This window comes from Schistocerca serialis, chromosome 1 (assembly GCF_023864345.2).
Source record: "Schistocerca serialis cubense isolate TAMUIC-IGC-003099 chromosome 1, iqSchSeri2.2, whole genome shotgun sequence".
NCBI classification, from domain to species: domain Eukaryota; kingdom Metazoa; phylum Arthropoda; class Insecta; order Orthoptera; family Acrididae; genus Schistocerca; species Schistocerca serialis.
The window spans coordinates 663,274,635-663,302,606 of record NC_064638.1 but is presented as its reverse complement, the minus strand read 5'-3'; the positions used below and the strand labels follow the sequence as shown (position 1 = coordinate 663,302,606).

The following is a 27,972-nucleotide window of genomic DNA, read 5'->3' as shown; positions in this document are numbered from 1 at the left end:
ACGTTTGAATTAGCCTGATCGAATTTAATTCACGACTGCGACAAGTCATCGGTGCACGGTCGCAGCCGCCGCATCTGGAAAGTTTGAACTTTGGTTGATGGGTACAAAATGTGTCCTAAACCATAAATACTGCGGAGTTTGTAGTAACGGGCACCCTTTCTTTCCACACAGTTGGACTAACACAGAGAAACACAAACAATTAGAGAAAAAGTAGGGCCAGCTAATGTTACGGGTTCTTGGTTAGGAAAGAGGTAAACTCCTGGCAGATGTTCTGCAAAGGTCTCACTTCCAGGTATCGATGGAAGGTATTAAAGGTATTAGCATTGCATCATTTTCGCTTTGGTGGAGCAGGAGGCATGAGAACACACTATTGTTTAGGAGAATGTGGCTGGGGTCTGAATGGAGCAAGGTATCGCGAGATGGCTCCGCACTAAGCAAAATAAGCTTTGTCTTTGCGTATATTAATTAATTAAAATTGTGGAAAGTCAAGTAGCGTAGGAAGTGAATTTGTTTGGTTTCGCGACATTCTCAGGCCCTTTTACGACGTCAGACAATGCGCAAAGCTTCGGTAGTCGCGATGCCATAGCCACAATGCAAGTATGCAAGTTGTTTATCTTTACTTTACCGCTATGTGCTGTCTCAGAGTTGTGTAATTAGTGTCGTTGGTGACACGGAAGGAATTTAGTCTCGCTTTGTGTTGGTTTCGCAAGTGGAAGCGTTTGCAAAGCTAACCTGGCAGTGCGTCGTATCAAGTCCATCGTGGCAGATACAGTTTAACGAATGTGTACACATACGTAACGTGAGTCAGGAAATGGGAATTTCTGTAAAACAAGTATCCACACGATGGCGTTTGGAGCAGCATGAACTGTTGGCGCGGAGACCAGTGCTGTGGCGTCCCTCAGTACTTCAGTGGAGAAACGCACTCTGACAATGGTAAACCAAACTACATCTTTGGACACAAGAGTGGGACCACGTTATGTTTTCAGACGAGCATTAGTTCTACATACAGCATCACAGTGGATGTATCCATCTATCGATGGTCCTAGTAGAAGATCAGGCAGTGTTTGTCATGTCATGAGGCCGCGCGGGGTTAGCCGAGCGGTCTAAGGCGCTGCAGTCATGGACTGTGCGGCTGGTCCCGGCGGAGGTTCGAGTCCTCCTTCGGGGATGGGTGTGTGTGTTTGTCCTTAGGGTAATTTAGGTTAAGTAGTGTTTAAGCTTAGGAACTGATGACCTTAGCAGTTAAGTCTCATAGGATTTCACACACATTTGAACATTTTTGTCATGTCATGAAGGTCCAGCATCTGTCTTGTTGGTATACAGTGACAGTGGGGACACACACAATCACCTTTGTTTCACATAGCTAGTAAACTGATCAGCAGCCATATCTGATATGTTTAGGCTGATGGTTGTGCTGACCTACCTGGCCAGCCGAGCACAGTAGCGCGCCATTTCTGGGTCACAGGGAAGCGAGGCAGCTCCAGACTGAATCCGCCTCCCAGATTAACGAGAGGGATAGTGAGCCAGCCAACCTAGATGTGATTTTTTGGTGATTTCTGTATCCAGTTAGGAAAATGCTGGGCTGGTACACTTCAAGCATTCAGAAAACGTTACGAAACGTGAACAGGTGATCTACACCAGACGTGGGTGAGTACATCTACATCTACGTTTATACTCCGCAAGCCATCCAACGGTGTGTGGCGGAGGGCACTTTACGTGCCACTGTCCGTACCTCCCTTTCCTGTTCCAGTCGCGTATGGTTCGCGGGAAGAACGACTGCCGGAAAACCTCCATGCGCGATCGAATCTCTCTAATTTTACATTCGTGATCTGCTTGGGAGGTATAAGTAGGGGGAAGCAATATATTCGATACCTAATCCAGAAACGCACCCTCTCGAAACCTGGACACCAAGCTACACCGCGATGCACAGCGCCTCTCTTGCAGAGTCTGCCACTTGAGTTTGCTAAACATCTCCGTAACGCTATCACGGTTACCAAATAACCCTGTGACGAAACGCGCCGCTCTTCTTTGGATCTTCTCTATCTCCTCCGTCAACCCGATCTGGTACGGATCCCACACTGATGAGCAATACTCAAGTATAGGTCGAACGAATGTTTTGTAAGCCACCTCCTTTGTTGAAGGACTACATTTTCTAAGGACTCTCCCAATGAATCTCAAACTGGCACCCGCCTTACCAACAGTTACAGATTCCTTCCCACGGAGGGGTGGGGGGGGGGGGCGGTAACAAGGAGGCCATCCGGCCATTGACTTCGCTACCGCAACCGATGTAAGAGTGCCGATCTCATGAATAAATGAGAAAAGACAAAGAAGATGATGATGATGTAGATGTCTCGTCGCTGTGCCTTATCTTCGTGGTCTACATGGTGCTATGTTTCAACAAGATAACGGAAGACAGTACGTTTTCCCGTGCTGCCCTAAGCCTACTTCGATAGAGAGTGTGTTCTACTGTCGCCCTGGCCAACATGTTCTGCCACTGGTCATAGGTTGCTGAGAGACACGCGCGGCACCATCTGCCATCCAAGTCAGAGGCATTGTTGCTGCCAGAGATGGCAGTTCCGCGTGCTGCATGTCTCACTCTGTACTCCACGGGCACACCAAAGACAACCTTGTATTCTTCCTGGTACGGTGTATACGCACAATAATTTCATTATTAGCTATCCTTCCTTGTGTTATAATTTTAAAGGTCAGCAGGGGATTTTACGCAGGTGTGGTGGACTGGCCTCTCTGATGAGACTGAGCTGTCGGCACGGCGGCAGGCATTGGCCAGCATTCCAGAGCGAGAGCAGAGCAGCGCTGGTCGTGAGTAAGCGCACCCAGTGCCGGGGGTGTTTGCGCTGGCAGCGCGCGCCCGCTATTTGCCTGCGCCGCGGCCTGCCGTGCGCCCCGTCCCGTCCCGTGCCGTCCCGCTCTGTTTGCACGGCGGGCGCCGCGCGCCGCTCTCGCGCTGCCATATGAGCCCCCTCCCCCCCCCCCCCCCTCATCACCGCCCCCTCCCAGTGCCGCTGTTGCAGTTCATTTCCTTCGGGACAAATACCGCTGTCCCAACCACAACGCCGGACAATGCGCGCCCTCTATCGGTCCACAATTCGCGACGCGCCGCGGTCACCAGTCGCGATTTGGCCTCGCTAGCGGCTTCATTAGAGGACTCCTTTCGGTGCAGTTAGCATTTAGACCTTCGGAAATTCGTACCGCACGCAGATAAGCACATGTGTTCCACTACCATTCACTGATAAATCTCCCAGTTAATAAATCTGTAATCCCTGCTGTTGCTCAAAAGGAACGGCCGTAGCGATAGGAGTATGTAGCGTCTCCCTTAGTAATTTTCATGGCAAGCGAAGTTCCTCCCGCAAATACCGTAAGTCGTTCCTTACGTAAAGTTACATATGGGGGGGGGGGGGGGGGGGGGGGGAGGGGGGGGAGGCTACGTCGAATGAACTGCAAGAGTAAATCCTAAGAGATCTGTCTATCTCATGTCTTCTCTTCTACAGATGTCCTACTCGTTATCTCCTCCATTGGTCCCAGATGCTTGGTTAAGAAATAAACACTAAAATCTAGATCTAGGATGATACAGGTAATGGCGATCACTACTTTTATTTTGATAGATGAACTCCAAGATGTAATAGGGAGTATACCATCACATTTTGTTTCCCTTTTTTTTGGGTGTAATGAGAAAACTTAATTCACACGCCAACTTATCGCCGATCGAGAGTCAATAAACTCATGACGGCGATGTCTATTTGTGGCTCCGAGCACGGAATCAAATTAAATGTTCAAATGTGTGTGAAATCTTATGGGACTTAACTGCGAAGGTCATCAGTCCCTAAGCTTACACACTACTCAACCTAAATTATCCTAAGGACAAACACACAGCCCATACCCGAGGGAGGACTCGAACCTCTGCCGGGATCAGTCGCACAGTCCATGACTGCAGCGCCTCAGACCGCTCGGCTAATCCCGTGCGGCTCACATTAAATAATAATCTCAGTCCTCGTACTAAATTTTTCTTTGTTACTCAATCACAGTCCGAGATACTTTTAACAGCAAATATGCACTATAGTGGACGAATTACAAGCAACACATACTACTGTCTCTCTCCTGCGACTTATGGCTGCGGCAGAGTCTTCCTGACAAGACTACAGCAGGCTGCTCCGCCCGCGCAATGTACACTGTAGTCTGTCAGCGCTCGGCTATTACTGTAATGCTCTTCACGTTACTTTTATTCATCATACTACGTTCTAAACCTGATTATCTTATCAAAATGGTTACAAATCAGTACGACTATAGCTTCCAGAAAGAGCAGCTTATAATTTCAGTGTGTTAAATATTAATTACTATATCCAACTTTCCACAAATTTCCATGCGATTTTTTTTTAATACATTTCATCACAGGATCTCAATCTCGACTCTAAAGACTCGTTCCCACTCTCCTGGCCCCTGTGTCTGACATTCATCGTGCTGGAGCAAAGTACGTCTATCTCGCCAGTGCTGAAACAAAATGGTGATAGGAAGTGGCATAAACGTCATGAGTTTTTTATTCAACCATACGTCGCTTACAAAATGATATTAAACATGGCATCTTTTTTCTAAATATCAACTAATTCATGCATATAGTAATATTATCTTACCGAAAAATACGTTAACATTGCCCATGCTCTCTTCTATGTCATCACTGGTCACTGCGCGCGCTTAACACACACACACACACAAACACACACACACACACGCGCACGCGCGCGCGCGCGCGCGCGCGCGCATTCGGCATCAGAGGCCTTTGACGATACTTCTGTCGTTTTATCTAATTCTTTTCGATGTCCTCTTGGACCGCCCGAAAAACTTGTCGGTACTTCACACCAGAGAATGAGACGTTAAGCTCAATAGAATAGAAAGAGGTCACTAATTAATCCTGAAAATAGGATTATACAATAATGGTTCAAATGGCTTTAAGCACTATGGGACTTAAACATCTGAGGTCGTCACTCCCCTGGACTTAGAACTACTTAAACCTAACTAACCTAAGGACATCACACACATCCATGCCCGAAACAGGATTCGAACATGCGACCGTAGCAGCAGCGCGGTTTCAGACTGAAGCGCCTAGAACCGCTCGGTCACAGCGGCCGGTAGGATTTTACAGCAAGAGCTACTATACCATGAAAATACACTACAGAATGTCCGTTGTTTATTACTAAAAATATTACTTATTTACTATTTCCGACTCTGTGTTATCTAAATAGTCGTCCACTATCTAATATGAATTACCTAAAAGGTATACCTTAGCTGAATTTTTAAATATTTGGATTTTAGCTTTCTCTTTAATTTCCTTAGGCAATTTATTGTACAGTTTTATTCCCTTCTACATCTACAACTACACAGGTATTCCACAAGCCACCGTGCGGTAGGTGGCCGAATTCTTCTGCTGTACTAGTCATTTCCTTTCCTGTTCCACTCGCAGACAGAGCGAGGGAGAAACGACTACCTATATACCTCCGTATTCCCTAGAAAAATATGGCATTTTGTCTTTTCTGTTTCTTTAGTCTTCGTAAATATAGGTTTAGTTTAACTCTTGTTCCATGATCATGGTAGTCACTAAAACTTCATACTTACAGAAGTAGTATACAGAATTTTCGTGAAGTTTCATATTAGGATCTCCAGTTCTGAAATATGGAAGTATCACCTGGAATTGTTGTGGCATTTCTACTCATCCACTTCACAGCAAATAACTGAAGTAACACAAGCAGTCTGTAACTACGATGAGGTGTTGAGTGGGCCTCGCTTGTGAGCGCACAGCAACTCTTCTAGTTTGCCGGAGGGTAGAGCTAACCAGGCGCACTCCAAAAGTGATGACCTTGTAGCTCGTCGTCTCGTCGCACACAGGTAGCGCAAGCACCACGGCCTTCTCACAGCACTGCATGAAATGAATGCCCATATCTGGTAGTGCTTCAACGTTACTATAAAAATGTTCAACACTATGGGATGTCATGTGCTCTCATTACCAAAATGCATAATATGCTTTGTTGTTCTTGTGGTGTGCACACCAGTGACTGGATTGTTTCAAATCTTCACGCTAGTCTATCCTTGCAAACTTCCGTATAGCTACTGAAACCTTTTCATCAGGCATCAGTTTTCTGACTGACTGGATGCGGTCCGCCACGAATTCTTCTGCTGTACCAACCATATGAGTAACAGTTCAGCCCACGACGAATTCTTCTGCTGTACCAACCATGTGAGTAACACTTGCAACCCACGTCCTCTATTATTTGCTGGATGTATTCCAATCTCTGTCTTCCTCTACAGTTTTTGCCCCTTACAGCTCCCTCTAGTACCATGCAAGCTATTCCCTGATGTCTTAAAGGATGTCCTATCTTCCTCTCCCTTCTTCTTTTCAGTGTTTTCCGTATACTGATTTCCTCACTGATTCTCTAGAGAACCTCCACATTCCTTACCTTATCAGTCCACTTAGTTTTCAACATTCTCCTGTAGCACCACATCTCAAATGCTTCCATTCTCTTCTTTTCCGCTTTTCTCACAGCCCATGTTTCACTTCCATACAATGCTCTGCTACAAACGTGCATTCTCAGAAATTTCTTAGTCCAATTGAAACATGTATTTGATGCTAGTAGACTCCTCTTGTCCAGGAAGGCCTTACTACCAGTGCTAGTCTGCTTTTGATGTCCTCCTTGCTCCGTTCGTCAACGATTATTTTGCTTCCTAAACAGCAGAATTCCTTACCTTAATCTACTTTGCGATCACCTGGCCGGATGTCAAGTTTCTGACTGTTCTCGCTTGTGTTACTTCTCATTACTTTCAGCTTTCTTCGATTTATTCTCAACCCATATTCTGTACTCCTTAGACTGTTCATTCTGTTCAACAAATCCTGTAATTCTTCTACAATTTTTACTGACGATAGCAATGTCATCAGCGAATCTTATCATTGAATTTTAATACCACTCTTGAACCTTCCTTTTATCTAGGTCATTGCTTCTTCGATGTACAGATTGAGCAATAGAGATGAAAGACTACATCCCTGTCTTACTCTCTTTTGAATCCGAGAAATTCGTTCTTGGTCTTCCATTCTAATTGTCCACTCTTGGTTCTTGAAAATATTACGTATTATCCGTCTTTCCCTGCAGCTTCCCCCTATTTTTCACAGAATTTCGAACATCTTGCCGCGTTCTACATTGTCAAACGCTTTTTCCAGGTCGACAAATTCTATGAAAGTGTCTTTTTTTCATTAGTCTTGCTTCCATTATCAACTGTAACGTCAGAATTGCCCCTCTGGTGCCTCTACCTTTTCTAACGTCAGTTTGATCATCATCTAACATATCTTCAATTTTTTGGAAATTTGTGTTAAGGTCTTATGGGACCAAACTGCTGAGGTCGTCGGCCCCTAAGCTTACGCACTACTAATCTAACTTAAACTAATTTACACTAAGGAGACACCCACATTCATGCCCGAGGGAGGACTCGAACCTCCGGCGGGGGCAGCCGCGCGGACCGTGACAAGGCGCCCTAGATCGCGCGGCTACCCCGCGCGGCTGACATATCCTCAGTTTTCTTTCTCGTTCTTCTGTATATTATTCTTGTCAGAAACTTCGATGAATGAGCTATTAAGCTGATTGTGCCATAATTTTTGTACTCATCGGTTCTTGTCATCATCGGAACTGTGTGGTCGATTTTTTTCTGAAAGTCAGATGATGAATAGACGTTTTGTTGCCACCTTCCCCAATGGGTTAGAAACTCTTTTATCTACACCTTCTGCCTTATTCGCTCGTAAGCCTTCCGAAGCTATTTTAAACTCTGGTTCTAATTCTGGGTCCCCTATCCCTTCTATATCGACTCCTGTTTCTTCTTCTATCACGTTATCAAAAAGTGTCCTTCTCATAGAGGGCTTAAAATCCCACTCTTAATGTTACAACCCTTGCTTTTAATTTTACCCTCCCGTATCAGGATGATTTCCCTGCATTCTGCACTATTATAAATTGAACTACCAACTTCTTGACGATTGAACATTTTTATCACGATTGGACAAAGAACGTTCGATCATCTACTGATTATCACTTAAAATAAATTACGAAATAAATATGCATCCCTCAAGATGTAGCTCTAGAGGGTGCGAAACTAGGCGGATCATAAACAAAGATTTATCACACAGCTGAAGCGGTCTTTTTGACCATCGTACAATACTTCGTGCTACAGGGGGAAAAAATGCAAACTTTCAAAACAACTGGGATATATTCTCTGCTAGTACAAGCGCTAAACGTTTCTCAAATAATTCCAAATTGAATTTATTTTCGATCATTTTCAAAGTTTGTCAGTGTTGGCTTGATACCAGTGTAGGGCATTAAAGCAGTCAACGCATTTAACAGCTGACTGACAGTTCGTTGTGATGATAAATAAAATGTTAGAAATTGGTAATAGCAAAAGACAGTAAAGTGCGTTAAAGAAAAATGTCATCAAATTAGTGATTGATTATCTGTCTATATAAAACACCTTGTAAAACATCCATGGAACGCTGATAATGTCATGTATTGACAAAATAGCATGAATATTTACAATTTTTTCCATGATTACAGGAAGTTCATTGATTCTAAACCATGCACTGGCCACTCTGAGATGATCTACACTTTGATGCCGTAGTGCTGCTAAGTCTTTTTTAACTGTAACATTTGTTTATTTATTTAGCATACGGCACAGTACATCATATAAATTAATTATGTGTAGTCTACAACACAGACACTAAGAATGCGTATAAGACATGCAGGTCATTTAGAAAGGAAAAGAGAATAGCGGTAGAAATTCATAAAATGTATACAACCACAACATATATATGGGAACACAACATATCCAAATGCCCATGTTGCTGATTAATTCTACCGCCATTTCGGTATCGTGAAGAATTCGGAACGAAGGGCAGGCTGCCAATGAGCAATCTTCAACTATATGTTTTGCTGTTTACCGAGAAGCACCATGCTCACATTTGGGAGAACCAGTTTTTCCCCATCTATGCAGTGAGTCAGCACATTTACCGTAGTTCGTTCGTACTCTACTTAGAGCAGCGCAGATTTTCGAAGTTTGTCGAAACCGGGTGGTATGGTGGGGAGACAAAGCATATTTATTTGGTCCACTACTTTTTCTAGAGATTACTTAGACTGAATCCATCTCCATCCAAAATTGTTGCACTCTTGCCGGCCGAAGTGGCCGTGCGGTTAAAGGCGCTGCAGTCTGGAACCGCAAGACCGCTACGGTCGCAGGTTCGAATCCTGCCTCGGGCATGGATGTTTGTGATGTCCTTAGGTTAGTTAGGTTTAACTAGTTCTAAGTTCTAGGGGACTAATGACCTCAGCAGTTGAGTCCCATAGTGCTCAGAGCCATTTCAACCATTTGTTGCACTCTTGAGGCGTCGATGTCTAGAGGCAGTCTGGCTCTCCATCGCCGGGGATGTCTTGATGGATGTGTAGGAGGTTGTTGTTGACCTTTTGAGTTATACGAGGTATGGAACTTAAATAGTGACAACTATTTATTCACACAAAAGAGTTACATGTTCGCACCTGTTACTGTCCTTCAAAGTAGTCACCAGCGTTGTGTAGAACCCGTTGTCAGCGATGTGGAAGGCGTAGTATACCGTTAGGAGAGTCTGTTCTGTTGATGGTGCGAATGGAGCGGTCTACTGCCTGTCGAATCTCTGGAACAGTTCTGAAGCGAATTCCACGAAGTGGTTCTTACATCTTCAGAATGAAATCAAAGTCACAAGGACTTAAGTCCGGGGAGTATGGTGGATGGTACAGTACTTCCCAGTCCTGTCGACCGAACAGAGCAGCCGCAGCTTGCGCTGTAGACGCCCGCGCATTGTCGTGCAAAATGATGGGTGGGCTACGAAGAAAGTGTCGCCGCTTCTTCGCAAAGCTGGTCGCAGGTGATGCTCCAAAAACGAACAGTAATACTGTACATGGACGGTCTGCCATGGAGGAACGTAATGCGTTAGGATAGCACCATCACAGTCGTACGCGAGAAACACCATAACTTTAGACCGCTCCACTCGTATCATCAACAGAACAGGCTCTGCTAACGGTGTACTACGCCTTCCACATCGCTGGCAACGGGTTCTACACAACGCTGGTGACTATTTCGAAAGACAGTAACAGATGCAAGCAAGTAACTGTTTTGTATCGGTGAATAAATAGTTGCCACTATTTAAGTTCCAACCCTCGTGTAAGAAGTGATTTCTCTCGTTTCATATGGGAGCAGCTGTACTGCTTAGTGCAGGTAGCCAATAGGTTGCGGTCGCCTTTATCGTGCTTGTTATACACCAAGGTGACAAAAGTCATGGGATACCTCCAAATATAGTGTAGGACCTCTTTTGCCTTGCGTAGTGCAGCACCTCCACGTGGCATGGACTCAAGTCGTTGGAAGTGCCCTGCAGAAACATTGAGCCAAGCTGCCACTATAGGCGTCCATAATTGTGAAAGTACTGCCGGTGCAGGCTTTTGTGCACGAACTGACCTCTCGATTATGTCCCACAAATATTCGACGGGATTCATGTCGGGCGGTCTGGGTGGCCAAATCATTCATTCGAATCGTCCAGAACAGTCTTCAAACCAATCGTGAACTATTATTGCCCGATGACACAGCGCATCGTCGCCCATAAAAACTGCATCGTTGTTTGGCAACATAAAGTCCATGAATGGCTGCAAATGGTCTCCAGGTAGCCCAACATAACGGATTTCAGTCGATGATTGGTTCATTTGGACCAAAGGACCCAGTCCATTCCAATTAAATATAGCTCACACCATTATGGAGCCACCACAATCTGACACAGTGCCTTGTTGAATACTCGGGTCCATGGCTTCGAGGGATCTGTGGCACACTCGAACACCATCAGCTCTGATCAGCTGAAATCGGGACACATATGACCAGGCCACGGTTTTCCAGTAGTGTAAGGTGAAGCCGATATCTTCGGTCACGAGCCCAGGAGAGGCGCGGCAGGCGATGTTGCGCTGTCAGCAAAGGCACTTGCGAAGGTCGTCTGCTGCCATAGCCCATTAACGCCAGACTCCGCCGCGCTGTCCTAACGGATACGTTCGTCGTACACCCAACATTGATTTCTTGCGGTTCTTTGACGTAGTGTTGCTTGTCTGTTGGCACTGACAGTAGCACCGACAACCCTACGCCAACACTGCTGCTCTCGGTAGTTAACTGAAAGCCGGCAGGCTCTGCGTTGTCCGTGGTGAAAGATAATGCTAGAACTTTGGTATCCTTAGCACACTCCGACACTGTGGATCTCGGAGTATTGAATATCCTAAGGATTTCCGAAATGGAATGTCCCATGTGTGTAGCTCTAACTACAACTCCACATTCAAAACCTGTTACTCGTGTCGCCATAATCACTTCGAAAACCTTTTCACATGGATCACTTGAGTACAAATGCGGGTCCACCAATGCACTGCCCTCTTCGTGTACGCGACAGTACGGCCGTCGGTATATGTGCACATCTCTATCCCATGACTTGCGTCACTTCAGTGTGAGATGCACAGTTTGCTTTAGTTGGGCATCGATGGGACTAGTGTGAGTACAGTTGGGCCAAACAAGTGCCCAATAATCCGTTGTCGGGTGGCTAGAGCTAAGACCAAGCTGAAGTTCATAGCGCCCGAAGATTCCCATGACGCAAAAGTTTCTGCAAAATGTTGTTGCGAGATCTAAGTTCGGCACCTGTGTCTCACACTGACTGTCGAGACAGATTGATCTAGCCAGGATATCACCTAAATATTCAGAATCTCCATTGTGGAACAGCAATTTGTTCTCAAAGCAAATATTGGGATCTCTATTGGCCAACTTATTGTTGAGATGGAATTTACAGACTTCGGTATTTGTATCACTGGATTGCTATCTCTAGAAGCGAAAGTAGTTCCCAATAGCTTTCGGAAAATGTGGTATCATTTATATATATGGCCTTGACAGAGTACAGAGTAGACACTCGATGGTTTTGCCTATCGTATTTTCATATACAGAAAATAACTAAAACAATGTAAGACCTAAATGGAGGCTATTCTGCCAGAAGCCTGCGCCGCCTTGACCACGCGCTGCCTGCCGGCGCCGCCCGCGCCCTGGACCGCCTTTGCTCTTTGCGGCGGCAGAAAGTGCTGTGCCTTTGTTGCGCGCTGCTCCTTGCGCCATTGTGGCGGCTAATGCCGGCAATTACCCGCCTGCTAATGCGTCGCCCTTTGTCTCGCGTCAGCCGCTTTTAATGACGGATCGGCCGGGCAGTTTTTACAAGGGGCAGCCCAGCCGGCCCCGCGCGCCGCTGCCGCTATCGGGATTACGAGCGACCCGCGGACTCCGCCAGATTAGATTCGGCTCGCCCGGGGGTTTAGCGAGGGCTAGGGAAGCAGGGGGCTGCGTGCTGACTTCACCTGGATCCCTCGCGAGAACAACGGGACGGGGCAAAGCTGGCAGAATACTCGCCCAGAAAGCGGTCAACACTGCGCCGTCAGATGAGGCACGGCTAAAACTTCTCGGCCGAGCACACAGACATCTGAGAGCGCTCGCTTCCGTGGCCGTTGTCACCTCAAAAAAAAAAAAAAAAAAAAAAAAAAAAAAAAAAAAAAAAAAAAAAAAAAAAAACTTCCAGACATCGGGCCGCGTCAACTTGTTACACAAGAGAGTGTTTCGGCTGTTGCTAGTATCGTTCATCGGGACACTGTATTTAGTAAGCACACCGTATGAAAAATTGACCCCCGACAGACGTCACATTAATAACGCGCTATACTGCCCCTAGCATTTATAATGGCCTCATTTCTACAATCCGAAGGTCTCAACAGATATGCTGTACTAATTGACGAGTAGCTCCCGTAGCGCTACCAAATTGCGGGGGCCATGATTCCTATGCTTCAGCCGTTTTTCTTCGAATTTTCCCGCCGGATAGGGTGTGTAATCGACCCACTAATATTTCTGCCGATATTTCGGCTTTTGACCGTTGTTGTTGTTGTTGTTGTTGTGGTCTTCAGTCCTGAGACTGGTTTGATGCAGCTCTCCATGCTACTCTATCCTGTGCAAGCCTCTTCATCTCCCAGTACCTACTGCAACCTACATCCTTCTGAATCTGCTTAGTGTATTCATCTCTTGGTCTCTCTCTACGATTTTTACCCTCCACGCTGCCCTCCAATACTAAACTGGTGATCCCTTGATGCCTCAGAACATGTCCTACCAACCGATCCCTTCTTCTGGTCAAGTTGTGCCACAAATTTCTCTTCTCCCCAATTCTATTCAATACCTCCTCATTAGTTACGTGATCTACCCACCTTATCTTCAGCATTCTTCTGTAGCACCACATTTCGAAAGCTTCTATTCTCTTCTTGTCCAAACTAGTTATCGTCCATGTTTCACTTCCATACATGGCTACACTCCATACAAATACTTTCAGAAACGACTTCCTGACTCTTAAATCTATACTCGATGTTAACAAATTTCTCTTCTTCAGAAACGCTTTCTTTCCCATTGCCAGTCTACATTTTATATCGTCTCTACTTCGACCATCATCAGTTATTTTGCTCCCCAAATAGCAAAACTCCTTTACTACTTTAAGTGTCTCATTTCCTAATCTAATTCCCTCAGTATCACCTGATTTAATTTGACTACATTGCATTATCCTCGTTTTGCTTTTGTTGATGTACATCTTATATCCTCCTTTCAAGACACTGTCCATTCCGTTCAACTGCTCTTCCAAGTCCTTTGCTGTCTCTGACAGAATTACAATGTCATCGGCGAACCTCAAAGTTTTTATTTCTTCTCCATGAATTTTAATGCCTACTCCGAATTTTTCTTTTGTTTCCTTTACTGCTTGCTCAATATACAGATTGAATAACATTGGGGAGAGGCTACAACCCTGTCTCACTCCTTTCCCAACCACTGCTTCCCTTTCATGCCCCTCGACTCTTATAACTGCCATCTGGTTTCTGTACAAATTGTAAATAGCCTTTCGCTCCCTGTATTTTACCCCTGCCACCTTCATAATTTGAAAGGGAGTATTCCAGTTAACATTGTCAATAGCTTTCTCTAAGTCTACAAATGCTAGAAACGTAGGTTTGCCTTTTCTTAATCTTTCTTCTAAGATAAGTCGTAAGGTTAGTATTGCCTCACGTGTTCCAACATTTCTATGGAATCCAAACTGATCTTCCCCGAGGTCCGCTTCTACCAGTTTTTCCATTCGTCTGTAAAGAATTCGCGTTAGTATTTTGCAGCTGTGACTTATTAAACTGATAGTTCGGTAATTTTCACATCTGTCAACACCTGCTTTCTTTGGGATTGGAATTATTATATTCTTCTTGAAGTCTGAGGGTATTTCGCCTGTCTCATACATCTTCCTCGCCAGATGGTAGAGTTTTGTCATGAATGGCTCTCCCAAGGCCATCAGTAGTTCTAATGGAATGTTGTCTACTCTTTTGACCGTAGTCATCTTAAAAGCTAGCAACTTTCGCAAAAACAGGTCGTTTTTTACAGAATCCAGAAGAAGCGTGAAGTGGATGTGATTTTCCACCCACTGGCCAAGACGCCATCTCTTCTGAGATCTGTGAAAAATGATTGCTTTTACGATTCAAAAATGGTTCAAATTCCTCTGAGCGCTATGGGACTTAATATCTGAGGTTATCAGTCACCTAGAACTTAGAACTACTTAAATCTAACTAACCTAAGGACATCTCACACACACATCCATGTCCGAGGCAGGATACGAACCTGCGACCGTAGCGGTCCGCGGTTCTAGACTGGAGCGCCTAGAACCGCTCGGCCACTCCGGCCGGCTGCTTTTACGGAAGGTGGGTATTTATTAAATTCCTTAACACGGTGATAAAAGCTACACAGGACAAAACAATACGCCTCGTACAAGAACGGTGCACTAAACCCCAGTGGAAAGCTCGACTTCTACCGCCCAACTAGTCTGCGATGCCTGAACTTTGTATTTCCACGGGCTACTCGATGGATTACAAGAAAGTCAAGATACTGGCCAGAATTCCACCTTATTGTGATTCGTGGTCAGGGAAGTTTTAGAAATTGGCAGACAACTTGATGAACCGACACGAGGCTTTGCACGTCGACAAATCATGGAAACCACCCACCTCACGCCTGCGCTTTAGAGGAATTATTTTCCCGTGTCTTCGCTGCTTGCAATTCCTACAGGGGCATCCATTTTAATAATTAAACACTTAATTCGGAAGCACTGTGGATTTTCTGATTCGGCGCTTGCTATGTTTGTTTGTTTTTTTTTTTCTTCTTCTTCTTAGGCGTATAAACTTTTAGCTACGAATTTTCATCAGGCCAGGAGCGTCTGTGTGTAGCCATGTAAACACAACCGTTGCTGGAAGGTGGAACTGTCCATACCTTCTTGTCGAAACTGTTGAAATAAACGTCTTGCTTCATGTTGACGGCAACCTGAATCATGTGGTCCAATTAATAATAGGAAACCACCGACCCTCCCCAAAACATCACAAAACCATCTTAGACTTCAGCCTCTACACGCTACGGATTGAACACCGCACTGGGCCTTCGGTGTGCTAGACACATCACTTGAAATGAATCAGAGCTGCGACTTACCTGACCACACTACACGTGTCGAGTCAGCTACGGTCTAGTTTCTGTGTTGCTTAGTGTAGTGAAGAATACAGTTTTATGTGTGTTACCAAAGGACTTCTTGCGTCCATTAAACACAGTTTATGTTCGAAATATTCGCTCGGAAAATGGTTCATGTGGACCCACGTTAATTGGCTTCGGCAATATAATTCGAGTTTAAAATCGACTGTCATTGACGTGGCGTTCCGCTCGTGTCTGGTACCTGTCGGTTGCAATCGTTTTACGACTGCGGTTCTTATTCCTTGGAACTTGGATGTGGGTGGTGCACCATTCCTTGCAGACACATTGAGAAGTCCGCGTTGATACACCAATAAATCGCACAACTTCTGCCATTCTGTCACGTCTCCATGCCCATTCAATTTACTGTGTTGATTCCGTACAGCCGATTGGCACGTACACACTTCACTGGCGTTGATTACGTCAGAGCAGGGAGAGCACACCGTAATCTGCTGTTTCCTGGCCGCCCATGTGTACTGTCCCTGTTCGCATTTGTAGTCGCCTCAGCCAATTTCCAGCTACCAGGGCAAGTATTTTTTTCATTAATCCTCCTGAATGGGTGGTGGTCGGAGCCGACTAGACGAATTTTAAGGGCGAGTAATTCCCCAACAACGCCGGTGTCTCCAACACTCTATGCAGAGTAATTTCTAAAGGACATTCCATAGAACAGCACTTTGCAGAAGCTCTTATAAGTGGGAGCAGGAAATGGAGAGTGAGGGCCTGCATACGCCTCCTGATTATGACTGGCAGGAATGCCTCAACGTTAGATGATTTGGAACTCCAGAGCTCACGAAATCGAGGAATCGGCGGAAAGCCTCGTAGGGTTGACACGAAATGTCGTGCGCCTCCTGGGGGATGGGGCCGGGTAGTGACTTCAGCTTCCTCGCAATGGAAGACCATAATAGCGTTTTGGTTTGGCGATGTCGCCCATGGACGAATTTAGCGATACAGAATTTCTGCCACTGAATAAAACTTGTCAGAAAGAAAGGGTTTGAAAAGAACGGAGATATCCAATGTTTGACTGGTGATCAAGCTCAATCCTAGATTGTGCTGAAGGTTTTGTTAACAGCGGCCTTAAAAACCTTCAGTTGAATGCCTCAGCGTTTCCTTCAAAGGATTGACACCAAATTACTGCCCCCATCTAATTGTAAAGCTCCACGCACGATGCCCTAGCCCTCAACGAACCGTTAAACACTAGGCTTTATAGCTGGCAGTGCGGTCTCGCGGGTTGCAAGAACAGTTCTTAGGCCTTCTATGTATAACGTTCCCTTATTTGACTATCTTAGTTCTTCTAATGCTCTATTAAATATACGTTATCAGCCAAGCAACAAGATTTTAATATGACCCGCATTTTTCATCGGTTTCTTAGTTCTCAGTACCTCTCCTTTCATAGAATGTACGTATCATCATTACGTAACTGCAGCGAAGGTTCGGAAATGTTGTCTTTAATCCGACCTTGTGGTCGGCGACTGTATCTTCTGTAAGGCATCTTGGCAGCGTAGGGGTACAATCGCGCATTACTCAACAGCAGGATCTCCGAGGTTCCTGTACTCGTAAGGGCTCGCCTTTGCACCTCCTTTTGTAAGGTGGCTGTAATTTCACACCTTACAAGCAATCATCTACATACTTTGCCGTGATTTACAACGGGAATTAGGTATCATTAGATAGGTTGTACATCGTGTGTATGAATATTTATAGAAGACTGACACTGTCGCTACACCTTGTAAACAGTTGTTAACGCTTATTGCATGAAAGGTGATGGAGTGTTTTTATTATCAAAACGGCGTAATGAATGATTGCCTATACTAGCAGAGGCTGGAAAGCCAGAGGAAATGAAAAAGGCAGGCGTAACTCAGGCCCTGGGTGGAAAAGCCCGCATAGGTGTGTTGGTCCTGCTTAACAGAGGAAGTAGCCCTTAGCCGGACGGTTGCGGCACCTGAGCGTTGAAGCACAACAGAGTGGCGGCTGGCCGGTGATGTAGCTAGGTCGGAAGGATAACTAGAAACTCTGAAAATCTTGAACGCAGCAGAGAGGAACAAGGAAGCGTTACTTCGGAAATCACGCAGTCTGGGTTATTTCCGAGAATTTTTACTCTGAGAAGCGTGCCATTGCACGAATTCCTAATTGACGCAGATAGGTATTTCCTCGAAAACTTCCCGCGCTTGACGACAAAAGACTAAAATATGGTTGGTCGGCTCTTCGGCGTTCGGAAGAATCTGTAGAGAGGGAGAATATTCCGTGGTTTCGAGCATATGATTCGCCTTCTGCAGTTATGAGAGAGGGGAGCCGAGCTTTGCTGGGAAGCCAGCGGTGGAGAGAATGGGGTCTTCCGTTTTGAACGCCCGTGTTTGACGGCCGCTTTGTATCAGCTTTTATTGGTACACACGGACTTGCTGTCTTTGCTCTCATGAGATTTTATAGTTAGAACGGTTAGGCACTGTACTTATACGATTCTGGACTTCGCCTTGGGCTAGGAAGTCGTCGTTGAGTGCGCAGCGTTCAGTGATTGAGAGCACTTCTTCTGCCTATACTCACGTTGAGACGTTATCTGAACTCCGTCCTCGTGGCTGGGAGTTCACGTTTCTCGTCTGTAGGACACAGAGAGAAGAACAGTATTAGATTATACTAGTCAGAGACCGTCTTCTCCCATCGTAGTGTTTGGATGAGTTGTTTTTATACTTTGTGGCTGGAGTTCTTCCGTCGTAGCTGACGTGTACGAGAATCTTCACTCCGACGAACCAGACGCAGTACATACGGCGAAATTGCTAATTGATTCGGCTTATTGGGGTTATAAAGCTAAACAGTTGTCATCACGTAAATTTTATTTCCACTGAGGTTGCACATCGCTGTAGATCATCTTCTAGAGTGTCTTCTAGTGTTTGGTACGTAGATGATGTCAGTCATCTCGCGTTATTTATGTTAGATCGCGTAGCCATAAGAAGGCGTAGATTTGGGCAATTGATCAATCATATTAGTTGGGAAATTCATTTGTATCTCTTTATGCCCATTGGAAATTGATATATAAACAATTGTAATATATGAAAGGGGTCTTAAGCTACAATAAACGTATAAGCAGAAAGAGCATTTATCATTTTGTAGCTTCTAGTTACCTTAATCATTCATTTATGTATATGTTGTAATTTATATGTTAAAGACCAAGAAAGAGGAGATAATATCACCTTTAAGAGATCCTAAGATCTGCTTCAGGGGGTAGTCAGACAGCGCCAAATCTTCGTTTTCGCGTTCAGTAGTCTCCGTTGCGCACATTTATTTTACACCCGCCTCGAGTAGCATCTTGGACTTTGACAACCAGAACGATCCATCAACTTTCCTAAAATTAGTTTTATTTGTAAATCTCACTTAATGTCGCTTCAGGACACAACATGACGATTCACAACGTCTCGCATTCGAGAGGGTTATAAGGCTTGGACTCACCTTAAGCCCAAAACCTATCCTCTGTTCTTCATAATAGCTTCGAAGGTACGTTGTAGGTGATTTCTATCTGGAGTATTGCATTTACGCAGCAACATAACACTACAAATGATTCCGTGAGGTTCTAGGCGCTTCATTCCGGAACCGCGCGACTGCTACGGTCGCAGGTTCGAATCCTGCCTCGGACATGGATGTGTGTGATGTCTTTAGGTTAGTTAGGTTTAAGTAGTTCTAAGTTCTAGGGGACTGATGACCTCAGATGTTAAGTCTCATAGTGCTCAGAGCCATTTGAACCAATTTCATTCCGTAAGTCCTTGAGATTCTTCCCCGATCGCAGTCAAACAACCAAAACCGAAACCACTTTGTTTTTTAATTTTTTTTAGCTCCAGTAATGCAGTTACGTATATCTCTTGGTTACCCCACTTCTCAACGGCTTCCACCATGAACTTGGGGTCAATGCACTTGTGGTCCTGCAACGGATGCAATAACTCGTTATTGAACTGAAATTTGTACGGCAGCCATCTTGTGTTTACGTAGTCATGTTTCGTCCCAGTTTAACATACAATACGATTCACGTATATACTGAAATCTTACGTATGATCGCATTTTACTACGCAAGGTGCTTCAGAACGAACGTACAGCCACTTATTCTCGGAAACGGTGCATGTATTTTATATGGGTAAAGTACGTTGTTGCTCAATCTAGGAGGACGAACAGAATCGTAAACTTTACCTTGCTTGTAAGATACTGTACAATGGGGAAAATACTAATTCAAATTCATAAATATCTGCAACATTTCGCGACCCTGTCAGCAACTGTATAAATATTAATTTTAATTTTAATAACCAACAGCCTCAGTTGCACCGTTTACCTAGAATTTACCTAGGTTTCAGTCGGGATAACCCAACCTTCTTCAGAATAACAGTAACTACCGTTTGTCCATAGTGGACATCGTCAGGCTAAAACTGCAGCACTCGTGGCTGCCACATCGCGGTCGCGAAGTGGGGCCGAGGCAGTTTCAGATAAGTTTTTACAGTCTGACGGTAATATATGGATTTGTAGTTTTAGCTTGACGATGTCCACTATGGACAAACGGTAGTTACTGTTATTCTGAAGAAGGTTGGGTTATCCCGGTTGAAACCTAGGTAAATTCTAGGTAAACGGTGCAACTAAGGCTGTTGGTTATTAAAATTAAAATTAATAACTCAAATTCAGTATGTAAAATGAGAATATTGAAAAAAATTTGTCCCATTGAAAAGAACTCATAAAACTGAAAGCGTTTTGTTAATAAATGAGCGTTCTTTTTTTTATTTTGCAGCGCTCAGTGATATTGTTCGTAGGATTGAGGTCGAGCAGATTTAGGGCTCGGGATTGTGCAGATATGGGGCTCGATTTAAGAACTGATTTATTGTACACAGAAAAACCTTTCTGGACTGCAGAATGGTAACACCGTTTCAGTAATGCCGTACATCTTTCTGTAGCACATAAATATCCTCAGGCAGGGCTCAACGCAATCAACAGAACCAAAATGTTACAGAGAATAAACAGAATTAAAAGATAGCCTTTGTCCTAAAATACGTAACGGTGCAACAATATTAACATTCTACAATTCATGGGGCTCGGACATAGTCGTAACAACTGAGAAAACTTCCACAGTTAAATATAAAGTGCCGAAACAACTCTTGGACTTAACTGGGATCCGTTAGTTAACACACAACTACGCGTTGGTCTACCACTACTACTGCCATCCCAAGACAGCTACCACAAAGCGTTGGCTGGACTACTTTTACACGTGTACCTTAAAAATTCTTATACAATAACACATACAATTGATCATTCCTGTAGAACAAATAACACTATGAATTCTTAGTATCAACTGTATCAGCAGCTGAGTTTCGCTTACAGCGTAATTCAAAGAGAATCACTTTTGATTTAATACAGTTACTTACACTCACAGCACGTTGTTTAACAAATGTAGCTGCTCTCGCACACAGTGTACAGAACCGCACGCCCCGTGAACCATCAATAAACAATCACAACAATCGTGGATCTCCGTGCAGAATGTTATCTGTTAATGCATGCACCCAATGCACCGCTCCTACACCACACAGTCCACTGTACCAACCGCAAAACCACCAGGGTGCACCAGTCAGCTGCAAAAGCTCCGAGGTAGAGAACTTACTGTCGGCCGCTGTGCCCGAGCGGTTCTAGGCGCTCCAGTCCGGAACCGCGCTGCTGCTGCGGTCGCAGGTTCGAATCCTGCCTCGGGCTTGGGTGTGTGTGATGTCCTTAGGTTAGTTAGGTTTAAGTACTTCTAAGTTCTAAGGGACTGATGACCACAGCAGTTGAGTCCCATAGTGCTCAGAGCCATTTGAACCATTTAAGTCTAGGTGACTGATGACCTTATATGTTAGGTCCCACAGCGCTTAGAGCCGAGTGCTCGTATTGACATAGAGAAACCCCTTTCTCCGGCACAACTGGAACTACTGTGCATCTGGCAGGGTAAAGAAACCAATTACTCCACCAGCCTGTTGTGTCCACAGAGTGTCCGAATACAACACTGATCGTACTGATGACAAGCTGGGAGTACCATAGCACACAAGCTTTTCGAGACCCTCGGTCTTGGCACTGTGTCCAGAACTCAGTCGTTCGCCTCTGTGCAGAGACTACCACTCCATCAAGTCCAGACTCCAGAGTCCGAACCGGGCCCTGGCTCGCACCGCACTGCTTATTCGCCGCTTCTATCGCGGCAATGGTGCTGGCCTCCAACAGATGTTGCCGGTTCTATTTGCTGCAGGTGACTGCTGATGGATGCAGACACAACACCGCTGATACAGTATTCCACGGAAGCCAGTTCATAGTTATTGGCCACTGATAAGATCACTCCCTCAGCGTCAGTTGAGTCCTGAAGATGGGGTACTCAGTCACCGAAACTGATTGCAAACTATCAACCAAAAGGACGGACATACAAAAACTGCAGGAGAGGTGAGGAGAGGAGATGGAGATGGGAGATGGGGGAGGAGCTGGGGTGGGGAGGAGAGGGGAGGGTGGGGGAAGGAGAGGGGAGAGAGCAGGAAAGGAGAGGTAGGAGAATCGAGAGGACTGGAGGGGGTAGGTGAGGGGGGAGGGCAGGAGATAGAAAGTACAGGAGGAAGGTGAGGAAATTAGAGAAACGGAGGAAGGTTATTATCTGACGACGGATTGTAGGTGAAAGACTAAAGTTGGAGACGAGTGTGAGGCGACTGGTGCAGAGGGAGGTGTGTGAGCGTCCAGCCCGTCAGCTGGCGGCGTCCCAGCGTGAATCAGCGCCCCCCTCCCCCCGCCATCAGGGATAAGACGTGCAAAATGTGTGTTTGTTCCGGCGGCTGCCGCAGACACTGAGCCGCCGGACCCGACGGACGGACGGCACAGGGACGGGGGTGGAGCCGGGCTCGCGCCTGCTGAGCTGGTCGCCGCCCTCGCGGCTGACCGCCCCTCCCTGCCGGCTCTGCCCGCGCCGCCGTCTAAAGCCCTCGGAGTCCGAGTCACCACATGCAAAACAACGCCGCATACCTAGTTCTGTAAACTTCGTCTCTGTGTTGCGTTTCATTTTTGTTGCTGGATACGAGTAGACCTGTTAACATGGCGTCCAGACACACCCGTTTTCCTACGGACTTCCATGCTTAAAAGATCCATTGCAATAACTCATTGGCTCCAGCAGAGTGCAAATATTTTACTTATAACTTATATTTACCTAACATTTCAGTTCAATTTCTGGTGTACACAAGAAAGTTGTTTTCGCCTCTTGTTTTCGTATTCTTCTTTTACCCTGACGACGAGAAAAACTTGGTTGAACATCCACTTTTGATAATTTTTTGCCTTTCTTGAACTCACTATTTTTCTCGACAACAACCGACCGATGCCGGCCCGGGTGGCCGAGCGGTTCTAGGCGCTACAGTCTGGAACCGCGCGACCGCTGCGGTCGCAGGTTCGAATCCTGCCTCGGGCATCGATGTGTGTGATGTCCTTAGTTTAGTTAGGTTTAAGTAGTTCTAAGTTCTAGGGGACTGATGACCTCCGATGTTAAGTCCCATAATGCTCAGAGCCATTTGAACCATTTGAACAACCGACCGACGAGCCACGATGCGTATCCGGACACGGAAAAAGATACAACCTCTCTAGAAGATGTCCGTGTACAGAGACGAAATATTGGATTTGAACAAGATATTCATTCTACAACGGCATAGTAACCTGGAATATTTTAATAAGTGTTAATCTATTAGATTTTGCGATATGCCCTGTTGTTAATTATCAAAAAATCCTATGTATGCCCGTATTCCACGTAAAGATGATGCTAATAAAACCACCCGTAAAGAGTAGTACAGAACGTAACCTAACGTTATATCGGTATCTCCTTGTGCGAGCTGAAGTCAGCTTTCGACGCGAGTCCTCGAGCAGCACTCAATCGTCTATTCCGGGAACTTAAGAAGCGCAGACTGCTTTTAGCTGAGAAGAGCTCTTGCCTCTTCGAGGCGTGCGTGGCTTTCCTATTCGCCGCGCAGCATTTGGATTTGGATACCCCTGAGACACATTCTCCCTCCGCCTCACACAGCAGAAGCGGCGGGCTCGGTTAAACAAACGTGATGTGCTCCCGGGGAGTACGACGCTGAAAAATCCGCTGTCGAGACAAGGAGGCACGAAGATGTCCGAGTGTAGCAAGAGGATTTGGGATTAAGTGATGCTGGAGGAAGAAACCCGTGCCTCGGAGCATGGCGAGACGCGGGAACGGGAAGCTGTGGCACGGCGGAAATCTGACGTTCCATCTTGGACAAACATGGAATCACTGTCATGTCATACGTGTCTCGACTTTATTTGTGAAAGGCATCCTTAGCGACAAGCTTTTGGGGTGTTGCTCTACATGTGTGTTTCCTTCCATTGTTTCAAAGCCGCTCTGCTGCTTCCAGTATTCTACTCGTAATTTTCATTAGCATGTATTTAGACCTGTAATTAGACTAAATTAGCATAGAAAAATGCAGCACGAGCACTCCGGCAAACTTACACGCATGTAATAGCGAGAAAAAGTAACACTCAACACAAACAATAAACGACTCAAACTATAGAAATAGAAACATGCAGATAAATTAGAGCAGATGTGGCGTGCACATGGGGGTTTTTTAGGTTAGAGGAACCCCCTCTTCTGGTCAGAGATGAATTGCCTGCCTAAATCGGAGATACATTAGCGACATTATTGCCAGATTAATATAGGGAATAATAAATTGCAGGATTATCCACAGTAAGGTCCCGCAATTAATGTTGTTTATTGAAGGTTATGATGCCCAGGTAGTATTAGGAACAGGAAGTCTGCAGAAACCGGAAATGAATAGCAACGAAATCTAAAATTCAGATTAGAATATTTATCGTAAAGGTAGATTAGTCGCCAATGGTGTCAGTGTATTTATAGCAGTTAAGATTCGATAATAACTAGTGAGGTTATCACTGATTCCAAATGTAATTAATTTGGATGAAGTTAAGCATCAAAGACAGATCAAAACTTGTAATAGAATGCTTTTATAGACCGCCTGGGTCAGAAGCTCTAGTGGTAGAGTGCTTCAGACAGATCTTCCAGAATATCGTTAATAATTTTCTAGATAACACCGTTGTAAAATGGATGATTCAACTTGCCAGGTACAGATTGGGAAAATTATGCTGTGATAACTGGTGCAAGAGACAGGGATTAATGTTACATTATTCTGAATGTCTCGTGCGAAAGTTACGTTGAACACACAGATCTCGTAGCAACTAACAGACCTCCATCAATTAGTTAACGTAGAGGAGAATAATCAGTGATCATAAGGCTGTGATAGCATCTATGTCTGCAAATATTCCAAGGAATGATGAGAAAGGTAGGAAAATATTTTTGCTTAGCAAGAGTGATACACTCACACCGAGCCTCGGATTGGAATGGATCTAACGGAAAACGACCCAAGCTTACGAATAATGGATTACGAATAGGTACATGGAAAGTAAAACCACTGTACGTTGCAAGACAGGCAAAAATACTTGATGAAGAACTAACAAAGTACAAGATGGATATTACAGCCCTGCGGGACATAAGATGGCCTGGACAAGGTATGCACAGAGAGAAAAACTACACGATCAGATACAGTGGAAAGAAGCATGGTCACTACATATTTGGGACAGGATTTGCGGTTCGTAATAAAATAATGGCCAATGTGATGAAACTAGATTTGTCAATGAAAGAATATGCTACATCAGAATGAAGGGCAAAGATAGAAATGTCACATTAATAAGTGTCCATGCCCCAACTGTAGACAAGGAGGAAGAGATAAAAGACGAATTTTATGACACCTTAGACACCAGATGTACTCCAGATTACCACAGTACGACATCAGAATTGTGCTGGGAGGCTTAAATGCCAAAATAGGACAAGAACAGCAATGGTAACCATATATAGGCATGTTCAGCCTCCACACTAAATCAAATGATAATGGTGATAATGGTATAAGGCTTGTCAGCTTCGCCACAGCTAGAAACATGAAGGTAGCAAGTACATCATTCCCCCATAAAACCATACATAAAGCAACATGGACTTCACTGGATGGATTAACTAGGAACCAAATAGACCATGTTTTGATAGAGAAAAAATATAAAAAGGCAATAACAGATGTTAAGAGAATGAGAGGGGTTGAGATAGGATCAGACCATTCTCTTGTGCTAATAAAGATGAAATAATCATTACAAAAACCATCAAGTAAGATCAACAGTGGTAAAAGAAACCAAAGAGTAGATGTGAGTAGGTTAAAAGATGAGGAGGTGAAGAAACAGCTTAAGATTAAGTTTAAAAATAGAGACGCTGAATTAGAGAATGACAACAATAGAAAAGAAGATATCATCACAAAATGGAAGAAGACGACAACAGTTATGAGGGAGACAGCGCATGAACTACTAGGAGATAATAATAGCAATATAAAACGCAAATCATGGTTCAATGAAACATATAGAAAAGCAGTATAGTACAGGAAGTGAGCCAGACAGGCAGTTATGAACAATAACAACCATGAAAACCAAACAACATACAGGAAAGACACGAGAGCTAGGACGAGTATAATAAGGCGAGAGAAAAGAGCATTCACATACAAACAAATAGAGATGACTGAGGAGGACTATAACCAGAACAATAGTAAACAGTTTTACAGGACAATGAATAAATACAGATAAGTGTACAGAGCTATGGCTGAGATGATGAAGGACGAGAACAGAGAATTGATCTCTACGGAAGAAGGAAATTTAGAGAACTGGAGGAAATACTTCGAATAACTACTGAAAAACCCGGTTGATACCTACAACAATGAAAACAAGGCAGAGAATAATCAGAACGTACAACCATTAGTCGAAGAACCAAGTCTGATGGAGGTGAAAGAGGCAATAAAAAGATTAAAAATTGGAGAAAGCCCCTGGAATAGACATGATATCAGCAGAGTTCGTCAAAGAAAGGGGAGAGAAGACACACGAATGGTTATTATGGTTATCCGAACTGATAAAAGACGTATGCAGAAAACAAATAATGGTGGAGGAATGGAAGATTGCTGCTGTATGTCCCATACACAAGAATGGAGTCAAAATGCTGACACAGAACTACAGAGGGATATCTCTCTTATGCACATGCTGTAAAGTAATAACAAGAATTTTATTGAACAGGCTCAACCCATACATTGAGGAAATATTAGACACAGCACAAGCAGGGTCAGAAAAGGTAAGTCAACAATCGACCAAATATTCACACAAAGACAAATATTAGATAAGAACTGGGAGCACAATCACGATACCTTTTGCCTGGCTATAGATTTCAGCAAAGCATTTGACAGCATAGTAAGAGGGAAAACTTGGAGGATAATGGCAGAATAAGGGATACCCGACAAGCTGATCAAGCTAACTAAAATGTGTGAGATCGAATCAAAGTGTAGAATGAAAGTACAGAGGGAGTTCTCAGGAGTATTTGAAGTAAAACCAGGAGTGAAACAGGGAGATATTATATCATTAACCCTGTTCAATTTGGCCCTCAACAGCACCCTGAGGAGAGTAACATGCGAAAGTGCAGGAGTCACCTTAGGAAAAAAGATAACATGAGAAAACTGGAGGAAATGGGGACTGTGCTAATGGTAGAAGTTAAGAAAGTAGGTCTAACTATAAATGAAAGTAAAACAAAGTTCATGGTAGTAGAAAGAAGAGCTCATTTAGGACCAAACCATCTAAAAATCGGAAATCTAACAATACAGAAGACAGACACATTCACGTACCTCGGTGTCAACATCAACCAACAAAACCTTATAGAACAAGAGATAATAACAAGAATTCAAGCTGGGGGGAATATGTCTGGGAGCTATGCACATCATCATAAGATCGAAGTTACTATCTAGGCATGCAAAAATAAGAATATATCAGACCATCATCAAGCCAATAGTGTGCTATGCAAGTGAGTGATGGACCCTGACAAAGAAAACTCAACACTTTTGAAAATAAAGTACTGAGAAAAATGTATGGACCAGTGAAAGAAAATGAACAGTGGAGAATAGGCAAAACAGAGAACTCAGACAATTATACACACTGCCTTACGTCGTAGCGAGTGTGAAAATTAAGAGACTAAGATGGTACGGACATGTGAGGAGGAGAGGGGAGAACACGGTAATAAAGGCTGTAATGGATGGAGAAGCTGAAGGAAAGAGACCACCGGGACGTCGAGAATGAGATGCAAGGACAATCCGATGGAAGAGATGCAGATTGGAAGACTGTAATTAAGGAAATGTAATCCATCCACTAACGAAGTGGCTTAGAAGGCGCTTGTTCGACATATTCTTGAGTACTGTTCATCAGACTGGGACCCTTACCAGGCAGAACTGGTAGAAA

The 27,972-nt window shown here is 44.5% G+C and overlaps 1 non-coding gene across 1 annotated transcript; it reads left to right on the top strand.

Moving 5' to 3' along the window:
- Positions 1 to 22,972: 22,972 nt before the first annotated feature.
- Positions 22,973 to 23,056, top strand: Trnas-gga (transfer RNA serine (anticodon GGA)). Its single transcript is given in 2 exon segments — positions 22,973 to 23,012; positions 23,022 to 23,056. It is a non-coding gene; the product is annotated as a tRNA-Ser (tRNA).
- The last annotated feature ends 4,916 nt before the right edge of the window (positions 23,057 to 27,972 follow it).